Below are 10,966 nucleotides of genomic sequence, written 5' to 3'. Positions count from 1 at the left end.
TCAGGACTGAGAATCAGCTTTAGGATTGACTGGTTTGATCTCCTTGCAGTCCAAGGGACTCTCAGGAGTCTTCTCCAACATCACAGTTCAAAACTATCAATTCTTTGGTGCCCAGCTTTCTTTATAGTCCAACTTTCACATCCATACATGACCACTAGAAAAACCATAGCTTTGACTAGATGGACCTTTGTTGGCAAAGTAATGTCTCTGCTTTTTAATATGCTGTCTAGGTTGGTCATAGCTTTTCTTCCAAGGAACAAATGTCTTTTAATTTCATGGCTACAGTCAGCATCTGCAGTGATTTTGGAGCCCAAGAAAATAAAGTCTGTCACTGTTTCCACTGTTTCCCCATCTATTTGCCATGAGGTGATGGGACCAGATATCATGATCTTAGTTTTTTGAATGTTGAGTTTTAACCTAGCTTTTTCACTCTCCTCTTTCACTTTCATCAAAAAGCTCTTCAGTTCCTCTTTGCTTCCTGCCTTAAGGGTGGTGTCATCTGCATATCTCTCCCAGCAATCTTGATTACAGCTTGTGCTTCATCCAGCCTGGCATTTCGCATGATGTACTCTGCATAGAAGTTAAATAAGCAAGGTGACAATATACAGCCTTGAGGTACTCCTTTCCCAATTTGGAACCAGTCCATTGTTCCATGTCCGGTTCTAACTGTTGCTTCTTGACCTGCATACAGATTTCTCAGGAGGCAGGTAAGGTGGTCTGGTATTCCCATCTCTTGAAGAATTTTCTACAGTTTGCTGTGATCCACATAGTCAAAGGCTTTGGTGTAGTCAATAAAGCAGAAGTAGATGTTTTTCTGGAACTCTCTTGCTTTTTCTATTATCCTCTCTATGAGGCTGAAGGTAAAGACCCCCCTGAACTCCGAGGGGACCCCCTCCCCTGACAGCTGCCCCTCACCCATCCTGATACACAGCTCAGCTGGACAGAGCAGGTGCCTGGCCTCTACACCTGGGAAACAGATCATCTTTATTTACCTGTTTGTCAGGGTTGCTTGTGTTTCAGACGGTAAGGAATCTGCCTACAGTGCAGGAGACCTGTTCAATTGCTGGGTCAGGAAGATCCCCTGGAGAAGGGAATGGCAACTCACTCCAGAATTCTTGCCTGGAGAATCCCATGGACAGAGGAGCCTGGAGGGCTACAGTTCATGGGGTTGCAAAGAGTCTGACATGACTGAGCACACACACAGCACAAACAAGGGAAAGGCAGGACCTCTTGTAAGATCTGAATTATTCATCATCAGTTTCTAGGAGGCCACAAAATTGTCTTGACTTTGAGGTTCCCTGCCTGAGAGTAAATCTTCTCAAGCAGTCTGAAACAGTTGGAAAGAAGAGAAACAAACAAGCAAAACACTCAGCCTACTGCAAAGGTCAAGGCTGAGTTCACACTCTCCTGAAATGTTGGGGTCCACTGGAAACCAGCTTCAATAACCCATGGTTCTGAATTCCCAGAAGAACACAGCACCAGTTGGTGAGCTAGTTTGATCACAGGCTTAGGCCTTCCTGACTGGCATCAGGATTTCAGAACCCAGTAAGAGAATTTTCTACCCAGTTTCAGTTTTCAAAGACCTTGTCCAGGACAACAACATAATTAAAAAGTGCAGAGAAACCAACTGGTAATGCAAACCTCATTAAGTTGGCACAGCGTGACTCATGAGGAAAATTAAAAGGGCTCAAGGGTGTGTAGAGAGCTAAGGTCCTACCGTTTTCACAGATTTTCAATTTTAATATATTACCACAAATAGCAGTAGCACTGAATACTGTGGGAATCAACCCAGGCCTGTGACAGTGGATGGTGCAGTGCTAAGTCGTATCTGACTCTTTGTGACCCCATGGACTATAGTCCGCCAGGCTCCTCTGTCTATGGGAATCTCCAGGCAAGAATACTGGAGTGATCTGCCATGCCCTCCTCCAGGGGATCTTCCCAAGCCAGGGATTGAACCCACGTCTCCTGCACTGGCAGGTGGGTTCTTTACCACTAGCGCCACCTGGGAAGCCCAACAGTGGATGGAGGTTCCTCCAAAGAGCTTCCTTTGCCAGGTGTGTATGTCCAGAACCGACCTGGGTCTGTGAGACTTCGTGGAGATCCCGAGTGTTGCTGGTGCTGGGGGTTGTCACGGGACAGAACTGCCGCAATGCCACAGGCAGCAACGTGGCGGCTAAGGACCAACACACATGTTGTCGTTAAAATCCACTTAACTGGATTATGAAAGTGATTTAAAATGACTTCCTTGGGTGAGAGGAAAGCCACGCTTAGGTACCTCTCTGTTCATTTGCAAGTCATCCCTTGTATCTTAAGCATACTTAAATGTAGCAAGAACAGTTTATTCAAATGCTCCATGTATTTTTTTTTTTTAACTCCATGTGCTTTCATTAAACTCCTGCAATGTTCTATTTACTACAGAGAATCACTTGAAGTCCCTAACTTCAACCACTGGTGACGGTCTTTATTTTCATTCTAGTATGGGTTCAGAGTAATGGAAAGAGTTCCTTTAATTAACTGACTCACTCAGGGCTGCCCCGAGCCCTCACTTGACCTTTAGGGAAAGCAATGCAGAGCGCTTAGCACATAGAGGACGTAGTCTGGGAAGATGCTTGGAAAATACAGGAAGCACCATATAAACTCTCATGACTCCAAATGCAGCTGACCCTCTGTCCCTCCCGGGAAGATGCCCTTAGTCTGCATGGCTGTCTCCTGCAGGGAGTGCTGGCAGAACGTGTAATGGCCATGCGTGACATTCAGGCCAGGTGTGACACACCGCTGGGGACACAGCACAGTACCATCTCTGGCTTCCCACCAAAGGTGTGTGTTACCTTCTCCACCTGCACCGGGAGGGCCAGAACTCAAAGCACTGCACTTACAATTCTTTGTGGTCAGCTGAGATTTGATTTTCCTGCCCAGGGACCTTTCCCAAATTTTAATATCTGTTCACAGATGATTCATGGGCAAGCAGGAAAAAACTGCAGCCCAACCACAACCACCACCAGCCCATCCCTGGGGACCAGCCTTATTATCCCACCAGGGGCTGCTAATGTGTGTGGCTCTGATTGTTAGGATTTGATACGTTTATGGATCCGAGATGAGTGCTTTTGTAAACTCTCCCTGGGAAGGTCCTACCCAATTTATTTACTAATTACTGGCCAACTACACATGTCCCTCACTTCTGAATGCTCTGTTAAAGAAAGGAACAAAGATGCCCAACTACATCTGGGATCATTATGAAAAGAGAGGCGCTTTTCAGGTGTTCTCTGTGAGATTCAGGGAGGCATACAAATAATAGGGTTGAATGGTTTAAGTCTGACTTCCTAAAGTAGCTAACAAAATGTGAGAAAGGAAGGCCTGCTCCAGACCCGATATGTTCCATGATGTCACTGCCCTGGCACCTGGAGATCATCAGGTGCTCGAGGTTTTGCTCAATTGGTAAAGAATCATCTGCAATACAGGAGACCCAGCTTCAATCCCTGGGTGGGGAAGATCCCCTGGAGAAGGGAATGGCAACCCACTCCAGTTCTCTGGCCTGGACAATCCCATGGACAGAGGAGCCTGGCGGGCTGCAGTCCACGGGGTCGCAAAGAGTCAGAAAGTGAAATTCACTTTTGTGTATCTTGGTGTGAACTTTACCATCTGTCCTCTGTTCTCCCCACACAAGCAAGGGGGCCTGTGACAGCCCCTGTGTTCTGTTCACCCTACAAACTGCCAGACACTAAAGGAAGGACACTTGGTTTTGAGGTACATAGGTGACCGGACTGGACTCTAAGCAAAAATGTCCTTGGCAAGCACACAGGATAAACAAGGGCAATGTCGAAATATCTAACTGCAACCCTCAGTCCTGCTTTCATCCACCATGTAAAAACACAGTATAAAGCAAGCACACACCTGACCTTCCTCCTCTAGTCCTGCTCTGAATCTACCTCCCCCACAGGGAACTTGAGTTGTGATACCAGGAGTCCAGTCACCTGGCCCAGCCCAGCACCCTAGGGGCACCCTAGATACCCTGCTGGAGATGCCACTGCAGGATCTGGTCCCGAGGATGAAACGCATCCTGCACCTACCCAGGTACCGGGAGATGCTGACGCTGTAAGAACCCTCACGCTGCACACAGAGAGAAAAAAGCGCGTGTTCCCACATGCAGTCTTTGTTGTTGTGCAGTCGCTCAGTCATGGCCAACTCTTCTGTGACCCCCTGGACTGTAGCCCGCCAGGCTCCTCTGTCCATGGGATTCTCCAGGCAAGAATACTGGGGTGAATTGCCATTTCTTTCTCTAACACACGGTCTACTTATAATAAACGAAGAGTGCAGTTTAAACCCTAAACATTTTTGAGATCTTCCTACTCCACTGACAATGTGGAATTCTCCCGAGATCTCTGATACAGGAAGAAGAGTGTTCTCTCGGTCAGAAGGCCAGGGTTCTGATCCTGAGTTTGTTTCTCAGCAGCTGTGAATCCCAGCCAGGAACGTTTACTTGTCACGATTCACATTCTCTCTCATATCTGACATAGAGTCACATCAGTCCCGGGATGTGTTCCTCCCATATTTAAGTGTGAGTGTGTGTGAGGGTGTGCCAATGTGTGTGTGTGCTTGCGTCGTCTTTTAAAAGATAGTCCTCTTTTTTTTTTTGTCACTGGGACTTTTCAGGGGTATAGTTTTCCCAATTGTAAAATATAATTTACATAGTAAGACCCTTCTTCTAATAGGAAAAGCAAATTCATTCATTTAATCATGCACCTATTGGATTAACTGTATCATTTATAAAACAAATTCCATATTAATTGCACTTTTTCCTACCCATCTGTGGCCAGAGGTACAAATACAGGTTTTAACACACTGCAAAAGAGCCATCAATAGACTTTCAAGGAAGCTGCTTTTCACATTAATTTCTGATTCATGAAAGCTATTGGGGTATCTACAAGATTTACCTTTTCCCAAATATAATTTAAAGCCAAGCCATTCTACGCTCAGTCACTCAGTCATGGCCAACTCTTTTGTGACTCCATGGACTGTAGCCTTTCAGGCTCCTCTGTGCATAGGATTTCTGTGCAAGAATACCGGAGTGGTTTGCCATTTCCTACTCCAGAAAGTCATTCTAGAAGCCACAATAATTAGCAACATGCAAGAACCTGTACTTGAAAAATTTGTATAATTTGAACACAGAAAACCAATGGTTCTAAAGTTAATACAGCATTCTTCTCTCAGGCTCAAATCCTAGAAGCAGCCTGGCATAGGACTAAGTATGTGAACTTTAAATTTCTGAAAACAAAGGCTTCTGACCAAGACACTGCAGGATTTTTCTTGACGATGTATTCTCTAATGCTTTAGCCAATATATTTCTAAACATCCAAGAGGCTACTTTCTAGGCTTGCACTCTTTGATGATCCAATAACTCAAAAGTGTGTTAGTTGCTCAGGCGTTTCTGACTCTTTGCGAGCCCGCGGACCGTAGCCTGGCAGGCTCTTCTGCCCATGGGATTTTCCAGGCAAGAATACTGGAGCTTGTTGCCATTCCCTTCTCCAGGAGATCTTTCCAACTCAGGGATCGAATCCAGGTCTCCTGCATTGCAGACAGATTCTTTACTGTCTGAGCCACTAGGGAAGCCTCAAAGCACAGGGGTAATTCTCTTGAATCTTAGCTTATATTTTTCTTTGGAAATGTCACTGCTGTCACACCCCGTGAGCCTGAATTTCACCCTACTACTGCATGACCGGATATCCCAAATGGCCTGGGCCACCTTTCAGCTGCAACTCAGGCTTCTGTCTGCCTCCAGGTTCCAAAAGACACATACTCCAGGCCCTGTGCTTGCAGCCTGGACAACCTTCTGGAGCCAGCATGCCTGGGTGGGGCTGGGAGCTCTCAGTCAGTGCGCTTCCTCTTCAGAGTGGTATCTCATGTTGCTGCGTGGCCCTTGGAGACACCCAAGTTCAGTTCAGTTCAGTCACTCAGTCATGTCTGACTCTTTCCCACCCCCATGGACCGCAGCATACCAGACTTCCCTGTCCTTGACCAACTCCCAAAACCTGCTCAAACTCATGTCCATCAAGTCCGTGATGCCATCCAACCATCTCATCCTGTCACCCCCTTTTCCTCCTGCCTTCAATCTTGCCCAGCATCAGGGTCTTTTCCAATGAGTCAGTTCTTCGCATCAGGTGGCCAAAGTATTGGAGCTTCAGCTTCAGCATCAGTCCTTCCAATGAATATTCAGGACCGATTTCCTTTATGATTGACTGGTTTGATCTCCTTGAAGTCCCTTCTCAAGAGTCTTCTTCACCACAGTTCAAAAGCATCACTTCTTTGGTGCTCAGCTTTCTTTATGGTCCAACTCTCACATCCATACATGACTACTGTAAAAACCATAGCTTTGACTAGATGGACCTTTGTTGGCAAAGTAATGTCTCTGCTTTTTAATATGCTGTCTAGGTTGATCATATACAATCTTTTCTTCCAAGGAGCAAGTGTCTTTTAATTTCGTGGCTGCAGTCACCATCTGCAGTGATTTTGGAGCCCAAGAGAATAAACTCTGTCACTGTTTCCATTGTTTCCCCATCTATTTGCCATGAAGTGATGGGACCGGATGCCATGATCTGAGTTTTTTGAATGTTGAGTTTTAAGCCAACTTCTTCACTCTTCTCTTTCACTTTCATCAAGAGGTTCCTCAGTTCCTTTCTGCCATCAGGGTGGTGTCATCTGCATTTGGAGACATCCAAGCCCAAGTTCAGATCCCAGCTCTGTTCTCACTCTTGAGGCAGCCACTTCCTCCTTCTGAGCTCAGTCTCATAGCATGGCCCAGGTTATGGCCAAGGTGCCCCTTGATGCCCTGTGCAGACATAACAGCAGGGTGGGGCATGAAAAGTCTCAAAGCAGAGGCTCTGATTATTCTTGGCATCACTGCTCTCCCCAGGACTATGGGCTGTTGGAAGGGATGTCCAGTATGGATAACTAAAGGTTCCTTCTCTTCTGAGCAGGGGAATTAGCTTTTCAATATGCCAGAAAACACAATTATCCATTCCACGCAATCCGCATGCTGGAAGACACCTTGGAGAGAGTTTAAGCAGAGTCTTCATCTGGCAGCCCTGAAAACCATGCAGGTCTGTGCAGAACTCGGGACCGAGAGGTCACCCTCCTGCTTCATTCTCTGAGAAAGTCCAGCGCAAAACTGCTACCCCAACCCTCACACTTGTTAGAAACAACATCTGCCTGGAACTGGGGATTCTTTCCTGGAGAAGACCACAGTGGGCAGCGGAAAGCGGGAGGGGTATGGACAGGTCTGTTCAGACAAGTCCCTGAGAGTGGGTGGCGGTGCTCTGATGTCAGTCCATCCACAGGGCAATTCCATGTCAAAGCAGGAGGGACTTGGTGCTGGGAGGCAGACCGGAACCTGCCTACGGCCAAGGGAAGACAGTAGGCAGACCACTGCGGGAAACCCAGCTTTTACCAAGTGGCAGGTCTAGGATGGATGTGAGGGCTGGACCAAACTACTGGCTGAGGACTGCTTGGGCCAGTCTCACACCCTTTACATTAGGGCCAGTCTCACACCCTTTACATTAGGGCCACCACTTCACCCACAGGCCAGGTGTGTTCCATGCATTTTGAATTGCATCTCTTCCCCATCAATTTAGGGGGGCTGGATGGGGCTTAGAATTTAAGATCAGGATGGGATTTTGTAAGAGCCATAATAAATCCATGCTTCTGCCCAAGCCCCATGTTTATACATAAATCGCTCAAAAGTAGAAAAATGGCAGATGTAGTAATCCACAGTCTGATGTTTATGCATAAGAGTAGCTGGTCACATCTTCCAGCACACTCAGGATTTGGACTTGACACCAACCTGTTAAGAACATTGAAAACTGCTGTGTAAATTACACCTGCACAGTCCTGATTCCAAAATTAGTATCTGATTCTATGTAATTATTTCTCTTACTGCTGCTGTCAATTTAATCCCCTAGTTCTTTTTAAAGGAGTGTCCAATGATTAAAATCGCAAAGCTTGACATACCCCTACCTTGAAGGCACTATCTTTGCTAAGACATTCAAGCAAGAAAAGTAAAGTAGTTCACTTAATTTAAGCAATTACAAATTAAGATGATATAATAGAAGATCCAGGAGGGAGAAAAAACACTGTATACTTAGGTGAATATTAAAACAAAGGCTGTCCCAATTATTAATGCATAAAACATTTTTTATGCAAAAGCATCAAGAATGAGACAACAAATCTAGACATTAATTAAAAGTTTCTCAAAGGTCAAATATCTCCAAGTTTCTGGAAAGGAACTTGTCATTGGCTTACCTAAGTAATAGGTACAAAAGTATAGAAATAAACTGGTATTTATAGAAAGACTTAAGCACTGAGAAACACTTGGATAAACTGTAGACACAGAGGATAAAACTCCAGTTAGTATAAGCATGCACACACTTCATCATCTCAGGAAAAGGAGAATCTCAGAAAAAAAGAGCTCCAGAAACAAACATCTACAGGAATTTCTCAGCAACCACTTCACTGTTCAACTTATCTCACAGGCTGGCCACAAATCCTTCCCCAGACCCAACAGATGTGTTCACCTCATGAGTAAACTTTTCCGTCTTAATTATCCTCATCAGAGACTGAGCACCGCTGCCTGCTCTTCTCTACATAATAATCCATTCACATATTTTCAGATGTGAAATTATCTCAGCTTTGAATCCTACAGTCTAAATGTCCTCAATTCTTTACTTCTCAGATCGCAGGTACCACTTACTACATTCAGCAAATGCTGGTTTCTGCTGAGCTCTCTCCCACCTTTGGCCCTTCTTGTCTGAACTTTGGGTTCAGAACCCCACTAAGAGCTGAGGTTCATTACACAGTCTCTACAGAGATTTAGCACAAAGCTTCAGAAGCTTCACCTGCACCAAGCAGAAAGGAATACCCCCAGTTTACCTCACTCACAACAAAAATTTTATCAAGAATTCCAACATGTTTGAGTGACTTTTCTTAAACTCAGCGGTAAAATTCAAGGCAATTCTTCCATTAGTTTCCAGCATTCCCCACTCCCTACTGCCAACAGTTTTCCTGATGCATGTGGGAAATGCGAGCCTTCAAGGGTTGGAAAAATTTTGGTTGCCAGTTTCAGAAAAATAGCAGGGTAAAAATAAGCTCAAGGCCACACATCATTTCTCCTTTTAAAAGAAAACGTCAACCCCAAGTTTGCAACAACAGCATTTCAATTTTTGAAAACCACGGGTCATGAATTTTATTTCAATATGGCAAAGTATGTCGACCAAAATTAAAAAAAAAAAAGTAACTATCGAGTAACCCGCCCGAGGCCTTTAAAATGTGCAGAAAGTACTTAAAATGCTTTTCGAGTCCCCCAGCAATGTCCTCACCAAGCAAACAGCCAACCGAGCTGGGGATCAGCTGGCCCCTTCCCGGTCAGAACGCCAACCGCACACAAAGCAAAGATTCCGACCAAATATGGTTTGCCTCTCCTCAATTTTTCAGCCTGATCACTAAAAATACGTTCACAACCAATCCTGCCAAGCATTACTCTTCTCCCAAAGTGCTTCTCGGATTATAAAACAGCTTTGAAAGTTCAGCCTGACAAAACAAACACGGTACCAGGGGGAGAGACCTGGAAGGCGTTCGCAAAAAGTCTCATTTAAATTCCTGGAAAGCACGGCTTCTCAAACAGCTATTCGGATCGGTTTGGAAGGAGGCAGCAGCCGCTTAGCTCCAGCCAGGAGTTTCACTCCGCTCCATTCCCCTGCATCGCAAAATCCGAAGGAGATGGACGTTGCATTCCATATCCCCGAATGCATCAAATCTCCTTTCGGTACACGGTGGAAAGTGGGACAACTCCGAAGCCGCCCTCCTCGCGCCAGTGCGCAAGAACGAACACCCCACTGCTCAGGATTCACAAGATCCTTCTGCCCCAAACGTTTCAGCTACAGAAAACTAGAGATCAGTGCAACGCACTTTAGACTTTAAGAAGCGCAGTTGTGCCTGCGGGTGGGGTCGAGAAGACAATTAAAGACCTCGAAGCCCCTTCTAGAGCCAAAATTAAAGATCAGTGTCACTGAGGGGCACACTGTGTCCCCCTATCCCCAGAGCGCAAGTCTTCCGGTGGGCTCACCTCTCGAGGAATTTCCTGCTTCTCCCCCCAAAACTGTCCTCAGCGCTCCCCCTACACCCCACCACAGGTCTGGGAGCGGGTCGCCGAGTCTAACTCGGTGTGGAGTTGCGCCCGGCTCCGGCGACCCAGCGGCAGCCGTCTGGCACCGCCCGACCCCGAGCCCTCGGTCGCCCACCTTTTCCGTACGCTGCGCCTCCCTGCGCCCAACCCCGTGGCGTGGAGTCGGGGACGAGCGTGTCACATCTTCTTCTCCCGCGGCCGCTCGGGTGCGCGCCACGCGCTCCCACAATTGCACGGACTGGAGCAGAGAGCCGGGGCCCGGGCGCCAGACGCGCGCGCGGCTCAGCGGCTCCCGCAGCAGCAGCCCGCCTCCGCCGAGCAGCCTCCTGGCGCCGACCCAGAGACCCAGCGACCCGCGCTCGCGTCCCGGGCGGCCGGCGGGGTCTTCTCTGGTCCTGTTCGCTCGGTGTTGGGCGGCGAAAACGAGCGCGGGGGACTCGGCCTCCGGGCCGGCGCGATGCGCCTCATTGTTCCAGGCGGCGGCTCCCTGCTCCCAGCCCCCGCGCAGAGCCTGCGCCGCGCCCCGCCCAGCGCTCCCCAGCGCCCACCCCTTGCCCCCCGCCCTCCGCCTCCGAGGCTTCCTCCGGCCTCCCCTCGCTGCCGTGCTCACCTAGCGGCGGCAGCTGGCTTCGGGAAGTTCCGCGACCACTCCCCACTGCCTGGCGGCGGCGGCGCAAACGGTACAAGGTGGGCGCTCCCCGGCTGCGAGCCGAGCCCCGCTGCTGGCACAAAGTGATCGTAGACTGGGGCGTCGCGGTAGCCTGTAAAGGCACGCCTGTCCGCGCCGCCGCTGCC

At 47.8% G+C, this 10,966-nt stretch overlaps 1 protein-coding gene across 1 annotated transcript in view; it reads right to left on the bottom strand.

Annotated features, from left to right (window-relative positions):
* The window catches only part of ST6GAL2 (ST6 beta-galactosamide alpha-2,6-sialyltranferase 2), a 56,338-nt gene extending 45,983 nt beyond the window's left edge, over window positions 1-10,355 (bottom strand). Inside the window, 1 exon segment of the mRNA XM_010863009.1 lies at window positions 10,287-10,355. The gene's annotated coding sequence lies outside the window, so the exon portion shown is untranslated.
* Between the last annotated feature and the right edge of the window lie 611 nt (window positions 10,356-10,966).

Source organism: Bison bison, unplaced genomic scaffold, assembly GCF_000754665.1.
Source record: "Bison bison bison isolate TAMUID 2011002044 unplaced genomic scaffold, Bison_UMD1.0 scf7180017864486, whole genome shotgun sequence".
Taxonomy (NCBI): Eukaryota; Metazoa; Chordata; class Mammalia; order Artiodactyla; family Bovidae; genus Bison; species Bison bison.
Note: the sequence above shows the minus strand (reverse complement) of the source record. Positions and strands in the feature narration are given on the sequence as shown.